The 22993-nt window shown below is 44.8% G+C and overlaps 1 protein-coding gene and 1 pseudogene across 1 annotated transcript in view; both read right to left on the reverse strand.

Moving 5' to 3' along the window:
• Positions 1–22993, reverse strand: part of ATP11C (ATPase phospholipid transporting 11C) — a 293155-nt gene that overhangs the window by 269485 nt on the left and 677 nt on the right. The window lies entirely within an intron of this gene.
• LOC137529176 (U2 spliceosomal RNA) lies at positions 19955–20062 on the reverse strand (annotated as a pseudogene).

Raw genomic sequence — 22993 nt, forward strand, 5'->3', positions numbered from 1 at the left:
AGATACTGCAATAACGTTTGCCAAAACTTCCCTGCATATTACCTAAGGGAAAGCAAGTTAAAAAAAAAAGAAAAAAAAAGGCACAAATGTAATCCATGTGCTTCTGCCAGCTTATGCAATGTTTATACACCAAGGCAGGTGCCCAGACCGTTGCAACTTTTTGCACCACAGACTGTCAGTTTATATGCTGCAATCTCCTCTGAGAGATTCAGTCTGTGCCTTCACCTGTTAGATACCCTATACTAGGAATCTACAAGTTAATGTACCGCACAAGACGGAAAAAGGACTAAGAGCAAAAAGGGTAGGAACAAGATGACCAGCAGAGTTCCACTGCAATATCCATTCCATATATGCAGGTCAGTAGAATTCTCCAGGATCTGTAAAGGTGCCCATACAGGTGTAGATTACCACCCAATGCAGCAAACGGATCAATCCCTCTCTGATCTGAATCTGATCACAGTAGGGCTGTGGAGTCAGGCCTGGTGCACACCGAGCGGTTTTTGAAGCATTCCGCAAACCGCTTCTGCCTGTGAAAACGCTTGGCTAATGTATTTCAATGAGAAGGTGCACACCAGCGGTTAGAGATTTTTAGCAAACCGCAAATGTGGCTCCTGCAGCACTTATGCGGTTTGAAGATGCGTTTCTGCCTCAATGTAAAGTATAGGAAAAGCTCAAAGGCCTAGTGCACACCAGAGCGGTTCGGCTGCGGTTTGCGATCCGCTTGCGGGTGCGGATCCGCTAGGGTAATGTATTTCAATGGGCTGGTGCACACCAGAGCGGGAGGCGTTTTGCAGAAACGCATACTCCCGGGCTGCTGCAGATTTTGGATTGCGGATGCGTTTCTGCCTCAATGTTAAAGAGGATCTGTAACATCAAAACATCCCCTGGGGGGTACTCCCCTTTGGTGGGGGAAGCCTCCGGATCCTAATGAGGCTTCCCACGCCATCCTCCGTCCCTCAGGGGTCTCGCTGCAGCCCTCCGTGAAAGATGACGTCAATATTTACCTTCCCGGCTCCTGCGCAGGCGCTCGGACAGCTGTCGGCTCCGAAGTAGGCGAAAATACCCGATCGCCGTCGGGTCTGCTCTACTGCGCAGGCGCAAGTTTCCGGCGCCTGCGCAGTAGAGCGGACCCGACTGAGATCGGGTATTTCCGTGTAGTTCGGAGCCGAAAGCAGCCACAGCGCCCCCGCTGGACCCAGCAAAGGTAAATATTGAACTGACAGTCGGGTCTGTCGCCGGCTGTTCGGAGGGCTGCAGCGAGACCCCCGTGGGACAGAGGACAGCGTGGGAAGCCTCATTAAAATCCGGAGGCTTCCCCCACCCGAGGTGAGTACCCCCCAGGGGATGTTTTTGATGTTACAGAGTCTCTTTAAGTATAGGAAAAATGCAAACCGCTCTGAAAAACGGCACTTCAGAGCGGTTTGCCAGGCGGTTTTTGTTACAGTAGCTGTTCAGTAACAGCTTTACTGTAACAATACATGAAATCTAGTACACCAAAAACGCTTCACAAAACCGCAAAATGCTAGCTGAAACGCTACAGAAAAATTAGAAAAAGCGTTTCAAAATCTGCTAGCATTTTGCGGATCTGCTAGCGGTTATTGGTGTGCACCAGGCCAAACTGCTCTGGAAAACGCTAGATCAGAGTGGTTTTCCAGGCGTTTTTGTAACAGTAGCGGTTTCGGTTAGCGGTTAGAAACTCTCTAAACATGCCTAGAATCGCTCTGAAAATCTGCTACAAAAACCTCTAGCGTTTTGCGGATCTGCTAGCAGTTTTGGTGTGCACTGGGCCTTAGAGCAATTTTAGGTACCTGGAGTGGGAGGTTTCATAACACTGAGGAGTCTGATGATTTTTTGTACCAGCTCCACAGACCTGGTAAGTGTAAGACTAATGCTAGGGTACACACAATTCCTTTTTTTGGGGTCGATTTTCCATTCGATTCTTTTATCTTTTCTTATCAATTTCCATTCACTTCTATGAGAAATTGAGCGGTAAGATGATCGAAAGTACCGGTAATATCAGACATGTCGGCAATTTTATATAGAACGCAAAAACATATTGTGTGTACCTAGCATAAGGAGTCAGTTGGGTAGTTGGAGCAATTTTGGGTACCTGAAGTCGGAAGATGATTTTTGTACCCACTCCACAGCCCAGGATCATAGAGGGATCGAGTCCTTCCTGAAAATCTATGGAACTGCAGCATTGAACCGTTCAATCAATACGCTATGGGCCATCAATCTTCTGCTGCTTCCACCCCGTGTCCAATTGACCGAAAAATTTTATCCGATCATAATTTTGATTGATTTTTTTTGCCACACATCGATCAAAATTACAACTACTGTAATGTGGCTCATGGTGCTCTAGATGTCTTTCAGATTTGATTACTGTGGTTGAATCTTTTAAGGAAAATCAAAGCGTGTTATTACCCGCTTTACATACTATCAAAAAATATACAGCGATGAAACAAAATTTGGTCGAGTGGAAATGGTTTTATGAAGAGGTGGGTGTAGCGCCCTCTAGCGCTTAGCCTCAGAAAGATTTTGTTAATAACCAGATCAGCAATACATGTATTAAAAATTGAAAGATAACCAGGAACATTCAGGCAGGGATCACACTTGTTAAATTCGTATGCATTCTGCTGCAATGTGAAATCTCATGCGAAAACACGAGTAACGCTTTCCTATGGGCTTGGTGCATTTTCAGGAAACTTCAGCAATTGTGTATAGCATTAAAGTGGACCTGAACTCTTGCAAAGGACAGAAGGAAAACAGAGAAATGCACCCTGTATGTATTTAGAGAATTAAGCCTGTCTTTCCCCCTCATCTGTGACTAATCACAAGTGTAGTTTGATCTCTCAACTGTGTCAGTCGGTCGCCTTAGTAGAACTGCTAACACAGGATGATAATATATCGGTTTCCATAAAAGCAGGAAGTAGACACACTGCAGATCTATTGAAGTGATTGCATCAGCTGTATTCTGTAAAGGTTATTATGCTATTTAGTTTTTAGAGCATAGAGGAAATTCTGAGTTTAGGTCCGCTTTAGAAAAAAAAAGAAATTACAACCTGCACTACTTCTTCGTACAACGCATGTGATTCCTCATTGGGATTCACTGGCTACCGTATAAAAACCACATACGTTCAGTTGCACACAAAGGCACATAACGTGAGGAAAAACGCTAGCAAGGAATCGCCTGAACTTCGAGGCACAAGTGTAATCCCTGCCTTAAGCTTTTATCTACAAAACTCAAGAGAACAAAAAAATTTAACTTTTAAATAACCTCAGCTGGAGCACAAACCCATAAGAAAAATTCTGAAGTTTAATGTTCCGTTTGGTCAATTTTATTGCAAGGAATGATTAGGACATAGTAATTGTGATCGACTGTGGTGATGCCAGATTCCGCCTTCCAAGGATAACTGTAAGTCACCTGTAAATGAAAAACCTCAGCATTATGCTCCGATTGCTGCCAGCTATCAAACTCAACTTTGTATGACTTCCTTTTATTGAATGCAATAATTCAGCGCTTGTCTCTGTCTCACTAATTTCTCGCCAGGGAAAACGAACAGGAGATAAAAATCCTAAATGACCCAGGGGCCTCTCACAGACAGGCAGTCAGCTGATCCCCTGCACCAGGTGGGCACTTCTTAGCGCTGATTACCAGTGGACTGCCGGACCTCCCATAGTCACATCTGAGGGCAGCCATGCTCAGACGCAACAGGTTGCGGGTTTCTGCCATGGTGTAACACAACCACATGTCAAGCACTGACACGCCTGGTGTTACAACCGCTGCCGTTTGGCTGCATTTACATTGGACCAGAATGGCGCTCTAAGGCAGCAGATGGGACACTAAACTGGTCGAAAAGCGTGCAGTTCATCCATCTGTCGCAAAGATGCCTTAAAGTGGACATCAACTCAGAACTTCCTCTCTGCTCTAAAAGATACGCAACATACAAACTTTGAAGAAAAACATCTCATTGTTATGGAGGATACAAATCCTGCAATAAATCTACCGTGTGTCTACTTCCTTCATGGAAGACTACATATTGTTAAAAAGGTACCCTGAGCAGTGGGCTAAAATGAAAAACGGGACTTACCTAGGGCTTCCTTTAGCCACCCGCAGCCCACGAGGTATACCGGGCCTGCATCCTCTTCCTCTCTTCTGTGGTCCTGCTGGCGACTCCGGTAATCCAGCAACTTCGGCTGAGTCACAGGAGCTTGCCCCCGGTGTGCGTCATCATGCTGGTCGCCGTAAGAGTCCTGCGCATGCGCAGTTCTCTAACATACTGCGTTTTTCAATTAACTGCTCTACTGCGACATCCAACTGACAGCTGAGAGATCAAATTACAACTTGTGATTAGTGATAGATGAGGGGGAATTTGAGCGGCTAAACTCTCTAAATACATATTTAAGTGCATATCTAGGTTTTCCTTCTTTCCTGTGCAAGAGGTCAGGTCCACTTTAAAGGGTCAATAAGCCCAAAAAGCCATGTTTAACTGTAGGTGGCATCTGGTGAGCTGAGTAGCGAGGTAGTAAGATCTTCCCACCACAGCAGTCAGCTATATTATCACCCATTAGACTCGTGCTTCCTTTTTTTATAAGCCATGTCCCTCATTACGGCAGACTTCCCTTTTTTGAAAAGAGTAGTGTCTGCTGCTAGCCTCAGATCTTAAAGTGAACCTTCAGTCAGAAAAAAAAAAAAGTTTTACTCACCTGGGGCTTCTACCAGCCCCCTGCAGCAGTCCTGTGCCCTGGCAAACACTCACTAACCCTCTGGTTCCCCGCTGCCATCTAGTTTCGTTTTTGCCGACCGGCCCGTCAGGACTGGCCACGCGTAGCTTTTTCCGCATTCCCGACTGTAATTAGTCCCGACGGGCCTGTCGGCAAAAACGACACTAGCTGGCAGTGGGGGACCAGAGGATTAGTGAGTGGCTGCGAGGGCACAGGACTGCTGCAGGGAGCTGGTAGAAGCCCCAGGTGAGTAAACATTTTTTTTTTCTGGCTTAAGTGTCCCTTTAAAGCAGGGGTCTCAAACTCAATTTACCCGGGGGCCGCAGGAGGCAAAGTCAGGATGAGGCTGGGCCGCATAAGGGAGTTCACGTGTCCCCGCCGGAAAACAAGGGCTGCAGAGCCCCCAAATCGCCCCGGGGGGCAATCCGCTGGCATTTCCTGGAAGGGGCAGAGCTTTCAGCTTCAGCTCTGCCCCTCCTGACGTCAATCGCGGCGGATCGCCGCCTCTGCCCACCCCTCTCACTCTTCCTTCACAGAGAGGGGCGGGGGAGAGGCGGCGATCCATTCGGCGATTGACGTCAGGAGGGGCAGAGCTACAGCTGGAAGCTCTGCCCCTCAGCGCAATCGTGGATGTTTGCGCGGGGGATTTGGGGGTCTGCAGCCCTTGTTTAGCGACGGGGATGCGGCGGATTACTTGGGAGCACTGAAGCGAACTATAAGGTAAAATGGGCAAATATAGTTCGCTTCCGTGTCTCTCTTGCTTTTGCCGGCAGGCAGGGCCGGTTTAAGCAACAATGGGGCCCCAGAGCAAAATAAACCTGCCTCCCCCCAACAGATAACCTGGAACAAAAATCGGCATTAAGGGACCTTTTTTGCAGCTGGTATAGTCAGGGTGTGAAGCCCCAATCGGTCAGAGCTCCACATTCTGGCTACCCCAGCCTGCATGGGGGACAAGGGGTTAAAAAGTTTCAGGAGGGGGGACCCCACATAATTTAAAAAAAAAATTCCCACACTCTAAACATAAAAATTTTTTGGGGGAAAATAGGATAAAATGCCAGGAATCTTCATACAGCTATATTGCGGCTGTATAGCGATCCCTGGCCAAAGCGCAGCGGCTGCGTATGGACCCCCTGGAAACCCTGTCAGGAAATGTATTGCTCTTTCTTTTGATACATGTAAAATTACACTACCGTTAGGCTTGCTACTAAAAGTGACATTTACCGCATTTAAAAGTATACTATTTTCCTTCGAAACTTTAAAATCGATTTTCTCAAAAACTATAAGGTCTTTTTGAAAAATTGTTTTTTCCTCTTATTCCTAATGATCTCCTTAACATATCCTGCAAATTTAGGGTTTCTAGCATTTAAGGTGGATTTGCTATTAACCATTAAAGTCGGCGGGTTTTTAAATGTGTATTTTTTTCCTTTGCAACTTTAAAATCGATTTTCTCAAAAACTATAAGGCCGATTTGAAATTTATTTTTTTCTCTTGTAGCCACTGGGGGCCCCTACAAGCTCTGGGGCCCTGGGGCCACAAAATATTGTATCGAGGGCCGCAAATGGCCCGCGGGCCGCGAGTTTGAGACCCCTGCTTTAAAGCAAACCTGTGAGCTTTGCATACCATCAGTTTAGATAAACGTTTAGTGTCTGAGCAATTTTGAGCAATTTTGTGTGCCTGGAGTTGGAGTCAGAGGTTTCATAAACTGAGGAGTCTGAGTCGGGAGTCGGAGTGGGATGATTTTTGTACCAAATCCACAACCTTGGTAAGAATCAGACTAAGGAGTCGGAGTTGGAACCATTTTGGGTATCTGGAGTCGGAGGTTTCATAAACTGAGGAGTCGGAGTTAAAATCAGATGATTTTGGTACCGACTCAGGGATGTGGAGGGATGTGGTACAAAAATCATCCGACTCCATGAGTTTATGAAAGCACCGGCTACAACTACAGGTACCCAAAATTGCTCCGACTCCACAGCTCTGCTCCTTGGAGGGGGAGGCCTCTAGATCAGGGGCCAAGAACCTTTTGGTGTGAGAGAGCCATAAACACCACATATTTTAAAATGCAATTCTGTGAGAACCATACAAAATGTTTCAAACTGGGACAGTACGCATGCGCAGCAGAGGGCTCACATCCCTGTTGCCATGGTGAGGTTTATACAGTTGATCCTCCGGGCAGAGGAAGTGTCAGAGACGTCTTCAGCTTCTCTTGGATTTCAACAACATCAGCAATTTCACCAAGAGCCAGACAGGAGAAATACAGACTAACAGCTTGTATTATTAGCTAGCTGACTTGGGTTTTGTAGGACGAGATCCTCGCACTTTGGCCCAATAGTCTGCCTGTCAAGTGACAGGCAACCTATTGGGTCAATCAAAGTGCGGGGATCTCGACCTACAATGTCACTGGACCTGACAGGGTGCAGAGTGGAGCAAATGGAGCAGCCGTTCATTTTGGGGTAGCGCAAGTAAGTTAGTAGTGCATGCTAAAGCAGTAGCGTGCCTACCTTGAAAATGTGATTTGTGCTGCGCTGCTTGATCAGTGTAGCTTAGTAGTGAATCAACTGCTACTAATTTGTATGTGAGCCAGATGCAGCCATCAAAAGAGCCACATCTGGCTCCCGAGCTACAGGTTCCCTACTCCTGCTCTAGATCCTCCAGAGACTTTCTCTGGCCTTCTCTGGCAGGGCGATCAAGCAATGGGAGCCCCAATAAGGTCCTTCCCACCGTGCAGGAAGGAGGCTTTGTGCACCCGAAGCCTGAGTATGTCCACATTACTGCACATGTGTGAGCCATCGGTGAACACTTGTCAATGCTTTTCAGCTGGACCCAGCGGAGGACGGCGAGGAGAAGAGAGATGTTGGAAGCATCTGGTTTATCCAGTGTCTTTTGTCTACCTACGTAAGTACCCAAATTTGGCACTTTGTTTCCTACAATTTTCCTTTAAGGTTTACATATGCTTTGAGATGGTCACCCAATGTTGGCCAAAATATAGTTCCCTCTTTGATCTAAATCTGATCAGAGAGAGATCTATTCATTCTATACTACACCTATAAAAAAAGACAATTTTTTTTTTTTAAAAAACCCCTATCGAGCTGCAGCGTTGCATTGCTTGATACAATGTAACGCTATGGGCTTTTGTCCTACTGCTGCACCAGACCCATCGCCGATTGACATCATTCGTCCAGTACGATTGGCTCAATTCTGCCTGACATTGATTGAATTATCAATCTGGCTGTCACATTGAGGCATCAATTTCTAGCAGATTTGGATCAGAGTGATTGAGTTTGTCAGGAATGTACGAGAAATAGACAAATAGATGGGTATTTTTCTTTGCCACCTGAACAGCTTTGTCTGCCCCTGTATCTGCTGTGTTTGTGAGAAGTACTTTAAACTTGCAGAAACAAGAGGAAAAAACAGCACTCAGCTGTGAAAGCAAAATGAAACATTTCCTCATTGATATTTTCAAGAAAACTGAGGCAATCTGTGTTAGGAAACACAGATAGCTGTGTGATCGGTAAGCAACACAAACCACCTGCATTGCAATGCTGATCCCATTCACCACAGTGAATAGTTCAGCATGGCATTTGCCGAAAATGCATGCAGAAGTGTGATTACACTGCTGCACAGCACACAGTCTGAATGTCAGACAGTGTAGTCTAAGCACTTCTGATATTATTGCAGATTGCACACCATACTGCGTGCCGAAATGCGCATGGCAACGTGTATGGTGTGAGCAAGGCCTAACAGCTGCAAAAACTATCCAAAGATTTTATAATCTATAAATCAGAGCACACCCAGGTCCATTCTTCCTAGACTGCATATAGGAAGACACCGTCACAAAGGCTTGCACTGCTGTTTTCTGTACACATGTACTTTAAGCTTGAAGTTTTGCTTAATAAAATGAAAGTCATCTAAACATAGCGAGGGTGTGTACCAAGTAAATATGTAAGTAGCAACGGTTAAGATAACAAGCAAGGTATGACATTCAGAGAATAACTTGTGAAGTCAAAGAGAAAAATAAACTGCATTTTCAGGTTCTTACTTTTAAGCAAAGAGTAGAGTTTTTGCAATAAAGGACAAAATAGCCAGGTAATTGGTAAGTACCAATTACCTGGCTATCCTGCTGATCCTCTGCCTCGAATACTTTTAACCATAGACCCTGAACAAGCATGCAGCAGATCAGCATGCTTGTTTCGGGTGTGATTCAAACACTGCTGCAGTCAAATAGACCAGCAGGGCTGCCAGGCAAGCGGTATGGTTTAGAAATAAATAAATATGGCAGACTCCATATACCTCTCAGTTTAGTTGTCCTTTAAAGACAATTATTAGTTTTATTTTTCAAATGCAAAGAAAATGTTAAACATTAATATTTCTCCAGTACCCAATATATCCATCAGGAGGCAATCTCCTTCAGAAACCCAGATCCCATTCATTCTCCAAATACTGCGCTGCTGCTCTACAGGCTTCCTGTCCTTTTAGATCTCCTTCTCCACTATGATGGAACACAATGAAACACAAATGTTCAGCCTTCTGAACTGAGAGCACACAGGCAGTATCATCATGGTATTTCCTAGGCTGGGCACTGACAGGTGGCTGAGCTGTACCATTCAACTGTCTGTGCACCAGCTTGCCATGAAGTTCAGAAAGAAGTTTGGCAGCTCTCCCATCATCTCAGCAACGAATAGGAGGGTAAAAAGCTGTGTAACTGCTTTGCTAAGTGCTGCTATTCATTTCACTGGAGGCAGTTAGCCAGAGCTGTTCTCGGAATGCTGCAGGCTGTAGCTGAGAAGAAACTCAGAAACAAGTCACTTCTCAACTGAGTAGTCTGATATTACTTTGAGGGGTTAGCTGGCACATAGGTGAATGGCAGGCAGCTGAACTAGACAATTATTTAATATGGAAAGCTAGCTACACATGGGTCGATATGCCAAGCCGATCAATCACTATCCGATCGGAATGCAACTGGATAGCAATTGCTTCTTAGCCTACACAGGAAACTTCGTTTCTGCTGAAATCAAGCATTGGTCAAGCCACAAGTGATACTGGATGCAGAGCAAAGCTGTTTGCCATTGATCACCCACAACGTAGGAGAGATTTAGTAATGTGCCTGATCAGACTTTTGAACAATAAACTATACAAAATCATTTGAATGTGAATTGATTGAATATGTAGGAGCAATAAATTCAAGGTGTTTGCTTCGGTCTGAAGTCGATCAGAAAAATATATATGTATGGTTAGCCTTAGACTACCTAAGCATGCTTAAAGTTGACCTCCACTGCAAATTCCAAAGTGAAAAAGAGTTTGAGGCTCACTATGAGGCTCCTCTCATTAACAAATGTCTATCTTTTAGCAATCTGTGCAAAGGCAGAAAACTGCCAAAGCAGTATTTTTAGAAGGAGCATGGCTAATTAACTGTGGCCACGCCCAGCTTTGTTTTCACGGCTTGCCCCAGTTCGGCACCGCCAAGTAGGCTGTGTCCAAGCTGAGGATGGCAACACAGGTGGGGATGGCCACAGAGATATGGCCTGTTTGCAAAGTCTTCAAGCAAAAATGTCCACAAAAGTTTTCCAGATGGGATTGGGGTTTAAAGATATTTGACATCTACGGGTGAGCAGGTGAAAACCTTATATTTACATAAGGTACAGAATAGATTGACTGTAATCATACTGGAGTTGTGTTTTTAAAATGTCGCCAGAGGTGTTTGCTTAATAGAAGTAAGAAATTACAGTAATATCAATTTCTTTTCAACATCATGTGAGCAAAACAGTTTTAACTCAGCCAGACAAAAATAATAAATAATAATAATAATAATAATAATAATAATAATAATAATAATAATAATAATAATAATAATAATAATATTTTTTTTATTTTATTTTTTACAACCAAAGGGCTAATGTCTCTTTATGACTAGGTCCCTGAATGAAATGACTGCACTCTGAATTAAACATATAATACAACAAATCTTTTACTACCACAGTAAATAAAATGAACTGATATCTAGTAAATATTTCCCTTCAATAAAGGCGATAGAGCCTATTTTTGACCATGCTCTCATTTTAATGACTGATCAATAAAGAGCTAATTTTTACTTTTCTACTTTGGGTGGTGCCAGCCTTTTTTGCTCACAACCTTCAATAAAGGCAACATTTATTCCATATAAGGATTATCCTGATCATGGTCATGGCGACCAACCTCTGCAGTTTAGGCCTTGTGGGTGGGGGACAGCAGAAGGATTTAGGAGCTGGGTCAATCTGAAGCTAAGCTGAAGCAACGCATGAGCATAGAAACCAATATTCTTGATGTGAAATCCTGTCACTAAGTTTTGCACGAGTAGTCAGACATCAATAAAGCATCAGTTCTGGCCAATGGAAACCTACTTGCCCCTTAGCAAGCGTCAGAATAATCCTAGGTGTGGATTCATAATACAGATCTTCAAGTCAAAACACAGCCTACAGATATAAACACGGTGATTTGGAAACCTACTCTTCAACATTTCAGGCATACTAAGGCAAGAGCTAAGTAACAAGACTGTACAGGAGAATAATTAGTTTTCCCTTCAAGACAATGCATACCCTACTACACTATAAATACAATATTTTCTGATCATCAGATAAAATTTATATGCAAGACATGGGAATATATAGAAAAGTTAAAGCATCTGTGAGCACAGATCTAAAAATTAGTGCTCATGTTAACTTTTTGTGACAGAAGGCTCCTACAGCTAAAAATCCTGTGCGCAGGGCTGACTGTGATCAGATCTCCCTTTAGCACTTTCACTTAAGCTGATAAAGCAACTCTCGATGTGATACGCGTTGTCCTATGTGCTTAATGCATTTTGATTTTTTTAAATATAGTTGTCACAAAATTGACTTTATCAAGGTAAGGTTCAGACACTAATTGCAGCCAAAGAGATCAGGAGGATTCCAGGCAACTAGTAGGCCTGAAAGATAAATCGAATTTAAATCGAAATCGCGATCACCAAGATCACAATTTCAGAATCGTCAAAGCGGCGAATATCGCGATCACGTCATTTCCACAAGAGGAAGTTTGAAGAAGCGCCTTCAAACTTTCCCAAAGTCCCAGTGCCCGCAGCGTTTGACATACCTTCCATCCTCTATCGCCCTCTGCCGCCTTTTGTGCTTGGCAAAACTTCGGGTTCCGGTATGTCACATGATATACAGGAAGTATTCCGTGCATTAGAGCCTGCAGGAGGCAAAGTGGATAGACGGGCATCGCTGGACTCGTGCTTGAAGCTATGTCCAGAACTGATACAACTTGGGGGACAGAGGAGGCACAGAGAGAGACACAGGAGACACAGAGGGGGCACAAAGAGAGACACAGAGGGGGCACAGAGAGAAAGAGAGTGGGCACAGAGACACAAAGGAGGCAAGAGAGAGACCAAGAGGAGGCATGAAGAGGCAAAGGGGGCACAATGAGAGATGGGGACAGAGGGGGAACAGACAGGCACAAAGGGGAGGGGGGACAAAGCTTGATTTGAAGGAAATCGTAAATCGAATCGAAATCGCAATTTTGGCCAGAAATCGCTCAATTCAATTTTTCCCTAAAATCGTTCAGGCCTAGCAACTAGTATTGTTTGAAAAGGATAATAAATATGTCAGCCTCCATATCTCTTTCAGTTGAGGTTGCCATCAGCATGGGACCGGGATATCAAGGAAGCTGGGAAAATACAGGTAGGGAGAAGGCAAGAACACTGTATTCACCTCCAACAGCTTTTTTTGTTGCTGAAATAATACTTTTTGAAAGTAGCAGTTCGGTTTAAAGAGCTCTCCAGGTAGTCAGTCCTTTCTTTAAAATAAAAAAAAAAAAAAAAAAAAAAAAAAGAGGTTTTGTGTCACAACATCTTTCAGCCATACGCTTATCGACTGCTGTTCGATGCCTGGCAGATTCTATCTCTCTGCTCGAATTTTCCAGAAATCTATTGCCCTAAAATGACCAACTGATTGAATTTCGATCGGTTTTTAAATACAGAGTAACCAAGCAGCTCGGGATGACCCAAACCACTAGGAATGTATAGGGGGATAAAAAAAAGACCGGAAAAAGCCCTCCTACTAATTTAAAGCTATAGGCTTGCTATACACCAGCGATTCTGGATGCTTGCTTAGCTTACAGGGGCAACAAGAGATAATTTGCATATTCAGTACTGGTGCATTGTGGGTAACCTTATAGCTGAATTATTGCAAGTTTACTTCTGTTTTAAGAGGGCATTTTGGTCTCTTTTATCCCCCTATACATTCCTAGTGGTTTGAGACACCCCGAGCTGCTTGGTTACTCTGTTGTACTGGTCCAAGCCCTATCCCATACAGCTATATCAATTCCTGCCATGTACTGATGAGGGCCAAAAGCCTGAAACAGACTGTCTACATGTGGGGTTGATGTGGCTGTGTAATATTTAAAGGAGTTCGAAAAACGTAGGGGCAGCATTACAGAGGGCTCTGAGACCAACAGTTTCCAAGTGGACTCTGAGTATGACTAAATTATTAGAACCTGTGGATCTGAGAATGCAGGGATTGCTATGCAGCTGCAACATATCTCATGTATCCAGGGCCCAGATTATTCAGTAAATTTAAATGTAAGTAGGCCGATCTTGAATAGGACCCTCCAACCTATAGGTAGCCAGTGAAGGGAGTGCAGGACTGGCGTTATGTGGCAGTGACGGGGTTGGTTGGTTAGCAGTCTGGCAGCAGTATTCTGTATCATTAACCTTAAAGTTAGAGATGAACGCCACAACCAAATTGCTGGACAGTAAACAATTGCATACAGTTGGTGCTGCTCCTTCTATATAATTCCAACTGTTTTGCTCACAGAAGGTAGCGCTAACACAACATTAAACAATACATTCAGTGCCCTATTAAGTCCCAATATGTGCACCTCCATATGTATAGTCACCCTCAAATGGATAAACTCCACATAGTGTAAAACTGTAAAAATTTATTGTACTGTAAAAAGCAATTGCACTTACAATATGCTGACTTGTTAGTAGGGCCCAGAGTTTTATCACGGGCTCTCCCCCGTTTAAGCTGGGCTCCGGCTGCCGTATTTATCCCCTCTTGGCTAGTCCCAGTGTCCGCGCGCGCTGCAGTCACCTCCGCCACTTCGGGTTACGGCTCGGGGTCCCACGCTATGTTGTGTCTCTCACTTCCGGACGTAACCCGAAGTGGCGGAGGCGACTGCTGTGCGTGCGGACACCTATACATATGGAGGTGCACATATAGAAGAAACTATCTAGGACAAGCAGACGTCACCAGAGGAGGTGGGGGACGGCCCTAAGTGTCCCAAGGCGCAACTAGACCTATTGAGGTCATTTTTATCTGGTGAGTCTGTTTCCACATGGTGTGGTGGTGGAATTGACTGTGAAGAAGTGACATAACACAGTGGAATTTTGAACACTCCCCGCAGGATATATTGTCCGGATTGGGACTTAATAGGGCACTGAATGTATTGTTTCATGTAGTATTCTGTATCAGCTGTAGGAGGTACAAGTCCTTTTTTGGAAGGCCAGTGTAGAGGTTTATGATGACTTATCTGAGAAATAGATCATATTTTCCAGGGCTGTGGAGTCGGTACAAAAATCTTCCGACTCCAACTCCTCAGTTTCTGAAACCACGACTCAGACTCCAACTCCGACTCCGGGTGCCCAAAATTGCCCCAACTCCTCGACTCCGACTGCACAGCCCTGATATTTTCTACTTTAATTACAGTTTAAATTCATTAGGACTCCGACTCCAGGTACTCAAAAATTTCTCCAACTCCATAGCTCTGATGGTTACCAATGTACTGCATTCTTAGTTACTAAATGCAAGTAAACACAGCTCACTTCACAAAGTCAGCAGACACACCGGCCTCCTTCAAATAACAGAGATAGTTGGTTGCATATATCCACAGATTTGAGTTTTTGCGGATGCACTACTTACTGGCATAGGGTTCCTAACCACCATTAGTGTAAGGGTACCAGCATCAGACTGGCCTTGTTGTGGCTCTGAGGCTAGCCCATACGTCTGGATTTGTGAAACCAAACAATATATATAGGTAGAAAGAACAATGTTTTGTAAAAGATAATCCCTTTTAATGGCTAACTGAAACCAAACAAAATATCCATATTGATCACAGCTGACTGCCCCCCCCCCCCCCCCCCCCAAAAAAAAAAACAACCCAGCAGTGGATGTGAACAGGGGACAGACTTCAAATGGTCACCTAAAACAACCACAAGTTTGAGCAACAGAAGTTTCAAGTTTTACAAAACTTAGTTGTCCTGTGTGTTCTGCATTTAATGGGATGTCTAAAGTGATGGATAGATACAGTCTAATAACACTGCATGTAGAGGTTCTCATTTGTCCTTGTTCAACAATGACATTCAGTCCCTCTGATGGAGGATGTGGTCAACTAATGAGAAATTACTGTAAATCTTATTTCCTGCTCAGCAAGCCCATCACTCTGAGGTTTTCTATACGGTACTGCTAGTCTATGTCAAGTGCTAAACTCAACATTGTAAGGCTTTATGCTAGGTACACATCATGCAATTTCCCATCAGGTCGAAGAGGGAAACCAATAATTATCGACAAGTCTAATCTGCTCCCGATCGATAACGGGATCAATTTTGAGTAGTAGTGATCAGAAAATCAATTCATAATTTGGAAATTATTGGTTCAACCCGTCAATCTTAAAGAGACACTGAGGTGAAAAAAAAAAATATGATATAATGAATTGGTTGTGTACTATGAATAATTACTAGAAGATTAGAAGCAAAGAAAATATTCTCATACTTTTATTTTCAGGTATGTAGTGTTTTTTCTAACATTGCATTATTCTATAATATGTGCAGATTACACAACACTCAGCATTCAAAATGATTCTTTCAGAGCAGTCTGTGAAGTAATGACATCTCCTCTGGCAGAGGAAAAGTAAATAGTCCAGGAACAGTTGAGATAATAAAAGTCAGATAACAGCCCTCTCCACGACTAATGGCCCATACTCACGGGCTATAATTGTCGCCGCAACATGCGGGACGCGCGTGTTGCGGCGACAGGTCAACCGTGAGTATGCGGCGTTGCTCGGGCGCGCACCCCGAACTGTCGCCCGTCGCTGATGTCGCCAGGTGATTGGCGTGGTCAATCACCTGGCGACAGTCGCCGCCACAACTGTCGCTAGTCCGCGTGAGTAAGCGGACTAGCGACAGCAACATAATTGTAAATACACGGCGCTTCCGGCGGGGGGGGGGGGAGGGGAGGGACAACAGCGACAGCTTCCGCCGCATCAGTTGCCAGGTCCGTCCGCCGTGTGTATGCGGAGGGACCTGGCGACGAGCTGTCGCCGGCATGTTGCGCACACGCTCCCGTGTGCTAGCGACATGCCAAATAGTTGCCCGTGAGTATGGGCCATAACTTAGTCGGAGAGCTTAAAGGGAAGGTTCAGGGAGGGTGGGTAAAAAATAAAAATCAAAGTCCACTTACCTGGGGCTTCCTCCAGCCCGTGGCAGGCAGGAGGTGCCCTCGCCGCCGCTCCGCAGGCTCCCGGTGGTCTCCGGTGGCGCGCCCGACCTGGCCAGGCCGGCTGCCAGGTCGGGCTCTTCTGCGCACCAAGGCCCGGAACTTCTGCGTCCCACGCAGGCGCTCTGACGTCATCGGACGTCCTCCGTGCTCTACTGCGCATGCGCAGTAGTTCTGCGCATGCGCAGTAGAGCCCGGAGGACGTCCGATGACGTCAGAGCGCCGGCGTGGGATGCAGAAGTTCCGGGCCTTGGAGCGCAGAAGAGCCCGACCTGGCAGCCGGCCTGGCCAGGTCGGGCGCGCCACCGGAGACCACCGGGAGCCTGCGGAGCGGCGGCGAGGGCACCTCCTGCCTGCCACGGGCTGGAGGAAGCCCCAGGTAAGTGGAATTTGATTTTTATTTTTTACCCACCCTCCCTGAACCTTCCCTTTAATGGCTTGTTTGCATAGAGATAACAACTGGAGTTTCTCAACTCTTCCTGAACTGGAAACAATTAGACTGATGTATCTGATCTTAATGTTTTATTTCTTAGCTGTACTACACATACAAATCATAATATCATAATTTTTTTTTCGCTTCAGTGTCTCTTTAAGGACAATTGCATGGTATGTGTCTAGCATAAAAGGGTCCAAAACAAACATTGAAATGGGTGGAGTGTGAAGATCGGCAAGACATACTTGTATTAGGCCTCGTTCAGACTATACACGCTGCCGTGCGCATTTTGGCAGCGCGTATAGTGTGCGACGCGCAAGAACGGTAGAAGGGCATAGACAGCCCTTCTACCGTTCCCATCATATGCGCTACATGGCAGCGCGATTGCGCTATCGTGTGCTGCACGCATTTTTGGTAATCGCAGCGCAGATCCCATTCATTGTAATGAATGGGATCTGCAGCGCAGCGCATAGTAGCGCAGATGGCGTGCGATCGGACGCGTTGCGTTCCGATCGCACATCCATCTGCGCTAAATAATGTGAACGAGGCCTAAGGGCCCTTTTCCACTGCACAACTGAATCGCAAAATCGCTAGTGATTTTTAAATCGCTAGGGTTGCTACTTCATCATAGAAATCATGAAAGTATTGTCCTCTATAGTGATTCTATTTGCAAATCGCAATCGCTTTCTGAAGCGATTTTAAGAGTGATAAGGCAATGCAAAAGAAAAATCAAAATCGCATAACAAAACTAATGAAAATTTGCAATAGCTGCGGTTTGCGATTGCTAGTGGAAGAGGGCCCTTAAAGTGGGATAAAACTCACAGAACATTCAATAAAAATGTGTTTTTCTACTTTTTATTACCCGCACAGTTATATTTGCTTTCGTGCACAAGTAATATTGTCTGTTTACAAATTCCCAAAGAACAGTTTATCTGCTCTGAAAGCTGCCATTGCATTTTATTGCATAGCTGTTGTATTTATATGTTAAAATCTAGTTAGTGATCACTTCTCAGCTCTTTCTGCTTCTCAGCTCAGTTTCAGCAGTTTGCTAATGTTTCCTAAATGTATCTGACAAAGGAATGTAAACAAAAGATAATGTTATCACCTCTTCAGATGAGGCCAGAAGCTGCCCACTGAAGCAAGAAGTTTTCCACTGAAGAACAAAGTGCTGTGTTTAAAAGTTTGAATGGTGTTCTGCTACAGTAGAATCTCATTATAGTAAACCTCTGGATATAGTAAACTCAGTCCTTGGGTCCCAGCAAATGCATCTGTATAAATATACAACGTACATGTCAATCAGATAGGGCGGTAGATTGACGGCCCATAGCATTGAACTGTATCGAGCAGTGCAACACTGCAGTTTGATTGATTTGATAGATTTCATAGTGAAATCCATTAAATATCCGTTTGTGATGTATAGGGTGAGTATGGTGGGGGGGGGGGGGGGGGGGGGGGGGGAATGGAGGGTAAAGGATTCGACCTCTCTTTCACCTGGTGCACACCAAAAACCGCTAGCAGATCCGCAAAATGCTAGCAGATTTTGAAACGCTTTTTCTTATTTTTCTGCAGCGTTTCAGCTAGCGTTTTGCGGTTTTGTGTAGCGGTTTTGGTATAGTAGATTTCATGTATTGTTACAGTAAAGCTGTTACTGAACAGCTACTGTAACAAAAAACGCCTGGCAAACCGCTCTGAAGTGCCGTTTTTCAGAGCGGTTTGCGGTTTTCCTATACTTACCATTGAGGCAGAAACGCATTCGCAATCCAAAATCTGCAGCAGCCCGGGAGTATGCGTTTCTGCAAAACGCCTCCCGCTCTGGTGTGCACCACCCCATTGAAATACATTACCCTAGCGGATCCGCACCCGCAAGCAGATCGCAAACCGCAGCGGAAACGCTCCGGTGTGCACTAGGCCTATGATAAGATGCAGAGAAGGATTGATCATTTTGCCACATTTGGTGGCAATCTAAAGTACTGTAAGACAAGACAATGATGTAAAAACTCAAAAGCAAGCAGACATGAAAAAATTCTCAGGAAACAAACTGACCTGAATTGTGATAACTACAGACATAGAATGACATGCCCAATTTATCTGGACTGCAGACTGCCTTATTTATGTCACCGGAGTAAACAAGCGCTGCATAATAGGGAATTCTTTGCAAATGCACACAAAGAATGATCCTGATTACAATTGCTCTACCTGGAGATCAGTGGCACTAAAGGTACATACACACGTCGGATTTTTCCAAACGGACGTCAAATCGGGCGTATGTACACATGCCCGATTTGACGTCCAACCGACTGGTCATTTGGAAAAATCTGACGTGTGTATGAGCCTTATGCCTGCCTCCTGCACTTCTTCCTAGTCCCTCTGCAGTCAGACAACCACAAACATCAAGCTGGAAATGCACTTCTACATATGTGTTGTAAACAAACATCCGCTGAATATGAAATGTTTGTCTGAACTCCTGGACTGCCTGGGCTCTTCATGATGTAGTCCTGTCATTCTTGTGGTCAGATGCTTCCACTTGCTGTTTGCTCTGCACAGTGATTGTTTTTAATGCAGTAGTGCGGTATTTTTTTTTTTTTTTTTTAAGCTTTCTTGGCCCCTGTTGCATGCAACAGAGGTCCCGGGTAAGCAAGGCTATTTGCCCCATGCACGGAAAAAGCGTGAGTGCCCTAAAGCACCCCCGCAAAACGTGCATGAGTAGCCACGGGCCCCACAATGCAGCAGGGCCCTTCCGGTTGTTCCCCGAAGGGAACCTTCCCCCTTTGCCATCGGCTCAGGGGGTGGCATCCTCCAACACCCGAGGGGTTGGAGGATCCTGGGGTCCTCCGAGGAGGACCCCGACTGTGCCCAGTGGTTACCCAAAGGGCCTGGCCATGTGGCATCCCACATGGTCCGGGTGGCTCCCCCGAGAGGGAGCCGGGTGGGAACCGAAGTCCCCTGGGAACCGAAGTCCCCGGTGCCAGCAAGCTGGCCCCGACCTTGCGGCCGGAGTGATAAAAATTCCGCACTCTCCCTAGCCAAAAGGCCGGGGAGCTGCGTTAGTTGGCTATGCATATGGGCAGTACAGACCAAAGCACCCTACTTCCGCCTGAGATCTGCCACATCTCAGGTTTTTTCAGGTGCACCTGGAGCGCCACTTCCAGGGGCAGTACGCCTAAGCAAAGCCCTCAGCCATTCAGCCTCGACCATGGTATAGATCCATTCAATCAGCCCCTGAGAATTATGAACCAGGATGGACACCTTTACTGGAGGAGCTGAGGGTAGACCAGGACCTCTGCTCAACTCGTTCAAGGCGTCCTCCCCGGGAGAGACGAGCCCGGGTTCCCAGTAACATGCCTCCCAAAAACCTCAAGAACAGATACTACACTTGATCTTAGCCAAAAGGCCGAGAAGCGAGTAGTGCGGTATTACCGTAGCAGACTAGACTGGCTTTTTATTTTTAAAACTTCTACCTGAGAAAAGCCCTGGCAGCATTTAGGTCCCATTCTCACTTGGGGCGATTAGCTGGTGATTCCTGCAAATCGCAGAAGTCCTACAACTTTTTAAAGCGCTAGCGCAATACTAACTTAATGGCAGTGTTCTCACGGCCGCGATTGCCGCCAATCACGGGCGATAGGTGATTGGTAGGGATGATTACAGATATGCAAATTGTTCCTCGGAATGGCGATTAGTTCCAAAGATGAGTGTATCCGTGTTGCGCACAAGGGAATCCTCCTTGAGCACATGGCAACATTTTCACTGCTCAGTGAACCAATGATAATTTTCCCTTGGAAGGACGATGGACATTGGTCTTTTGAAAAAAACTTATTGTAGACCATTCCAAGCTGCCGCCGTGGGAGGCTTCGAAAGTCTTCAGGAGCCTGAGTGCTCCCAAAGATTGGTGGCTCCGTACTGTGCATGGGTGCGGGCGCTCACGCAAGCGCAGTATGGAGCCATCTGGCTTTGGGAGCACTCTGTCTCCTGAAGACTTCCGAAGCTTCCAACCGTTCGGTCGAATAATGATTATGGGGGTGACAGCAATGGATCGAGGGCACTTTAAAAGGAAATAAATTCCACCTCAGATGATTTACATTGCATTCTGCTATGTACACACCATGCAATTTTCCCTCAGATTGACGGGTCGAACCGATAATTTCTAGCATGTCCGATATGCTCCTGATCAATAATGGAATTAATTTTGTGCAGCAGTGATTTGAAAATCGTTCCTGTTATCAATCGCTATCATGATCAGACATGTAGGAAGTTACCAGTTGGACCTGTCGATCTGACAGGAGATTGTATGTGTGTACCTAGCACAAATCAATTACTAAAATGGTTAAAAATGTAGTGTGTGGATGTCTACAGCTGTCCCTAATAATGATGACCATGTTAGACAATGCCTCTGCTGTAACTTGCACAGACATGCTTTCTGCTTAGACCTCACAAATACCCTCTGGCCTGCAAGGCAAGAGACATTCCAGAAGACAGGTAGTCAGGGTTATTTAAATGTACAGTAGGCTTCTAGCTTTAATGTTTTACTGTAACCGTTGTCAATGGAGCCCTCTCCTATAAATGTCCTACTGTCTCTCCGATGGGACAAATTGGATCCTGAATTCCACATTAAAGGACTAGTCTCACGAAAAAATTATTTAACGCATAAATAAAAAGTATATTTCTCCCTGAGTAAAATGTTTTAAAAATTACTTTTCTCCCATGTTGCTGACACTTACAATAGGTAGTAGAAATATGATAGCACTAACAGGTTTTGGACTGACACATCTGCTCATGGGAGATTCTGAAGGTTTTCTTTATTTTCAAAGCACTTAGTGAATGGCATTTGCTCCGTCCAAATGCCAGAATAGAGTGCAAACAGGTATGGGGGCTGCCTGCATCTTCGTATAGATATTTTCCAGGGAGTGTTTTTGTAAAGAATAAAATTGCTGAGAATACCCCATGAAGACATGGACTAGTCAAAAACCTGTCAGTTCTGTCAGATTTCTACTAACAACTGTAAGTGAAAGCAGCCTAGGGGAAAAAAAGTAATTTATACTGCTTTTCATTGTAGAATAAACATACTTCTTAATTGTATGTGTTTACATGCATTTTAAATTGTACAGCTTTTCACGATAGTGCTCTTTAATTTGGCCCACAGAATGTGCTCAGTGGCGAGAAAATCAGCGTATCTGTATGCTTATCGGGTACTCTGTAACCGTAACTAAGCAATTTCGTTGACACAACTTTATACTGGAGCTGGTAGATCACCCCTCAGTTTTCTGAAGCCTCAAGCCACATCTCAGCATTACTACTCAAACTATCCGAATAGCAAATATAGAACACAGGTAAAGGTTTCAAGTGATTCTTTTCTGGTTGTCTGCTTTGTTATCGCTGTCATCAGTGACAGCTCTGCCATGTGTTCATGCCATAAAGAACAATAGAGAAAGGAAACAGCATTCTGCTAACACCTACTGTGCTAAATGAATAGGGAAACACCAGCAAACATACTACATGGCTAATGTGTAGACAGAGAAGACATTTATACAACTGTAGTGGCTGCAGTGAGTAAATAAACAAACAAATCAAGCAGGTTAAGCAGACACACTAAGAAAACACTAGACTAGAAAATTATCTAGACCAACCCCACTAAAAGCAAGAGATCAGAGCCATATTCACAATGGGGATTGTTGTTCTAGGCTGCACATTAACACAAAGGGCATGATTCAAGCAACTTCTCACATATATGTCTGCTCTTAATTAAGAGGTGTCAGTCTCTTTAGTGCATTGTATATCCTATAGTGAATCTTGTACCATGCAGTGAAATAGCTGTCACCCAGGAAACAGCGCTGGCTTCAATATACACCGCACTGCAATGCATGCATCCTGAAGATCTTTAGGACAATAGACTACAGCATTATCCTGCACACACAGGACAACACAGCCTATAGCAAATTACAAACACTGCTGCTTATCAAGATTTCGTATTACTAATGCGTAATACTAAAAAATATTTGGTCACAACAGATCAGATATTCTAATGCCTGGAACACAGCATGCAATTTCCTGCCAGTTCAACAGAACGAATCGATCATTTCCAACAGATCAGTTCAGGGATTTTGTGCAGCACTGATCAAAAAAGCGACCGCAAGCCTGATCGGACCTGATGGAAATTATCAATTCAACCCATGGATCTGACGGGAAATTGCATGGTGTGTACCAGGCATTACATGGCTAGTAGAACATAAGAAACAGACATGCCAGTACCCTACATAGTGTCCAATAAAGTATACATTAGAGACCACCTGTCCTTCTTTCACCAATCAGTTGATCTACCAATGGAATTTTGTATGGTCTA

Source organism: Hyperolius riggenbachi, chromosome 8, assembly GCF_040937935.1.
Source record: "Hyperolius riggenbachi isolate aHypRig1 chromosome 8, aHypRig1.pri, whole genome shotgun sequence".
NCBI lineage: Eukaryota > Metazoa > Chordata > Amphibia > Anura > Hyperoliidae > Hyperolius > Hyperolius riggenbachi.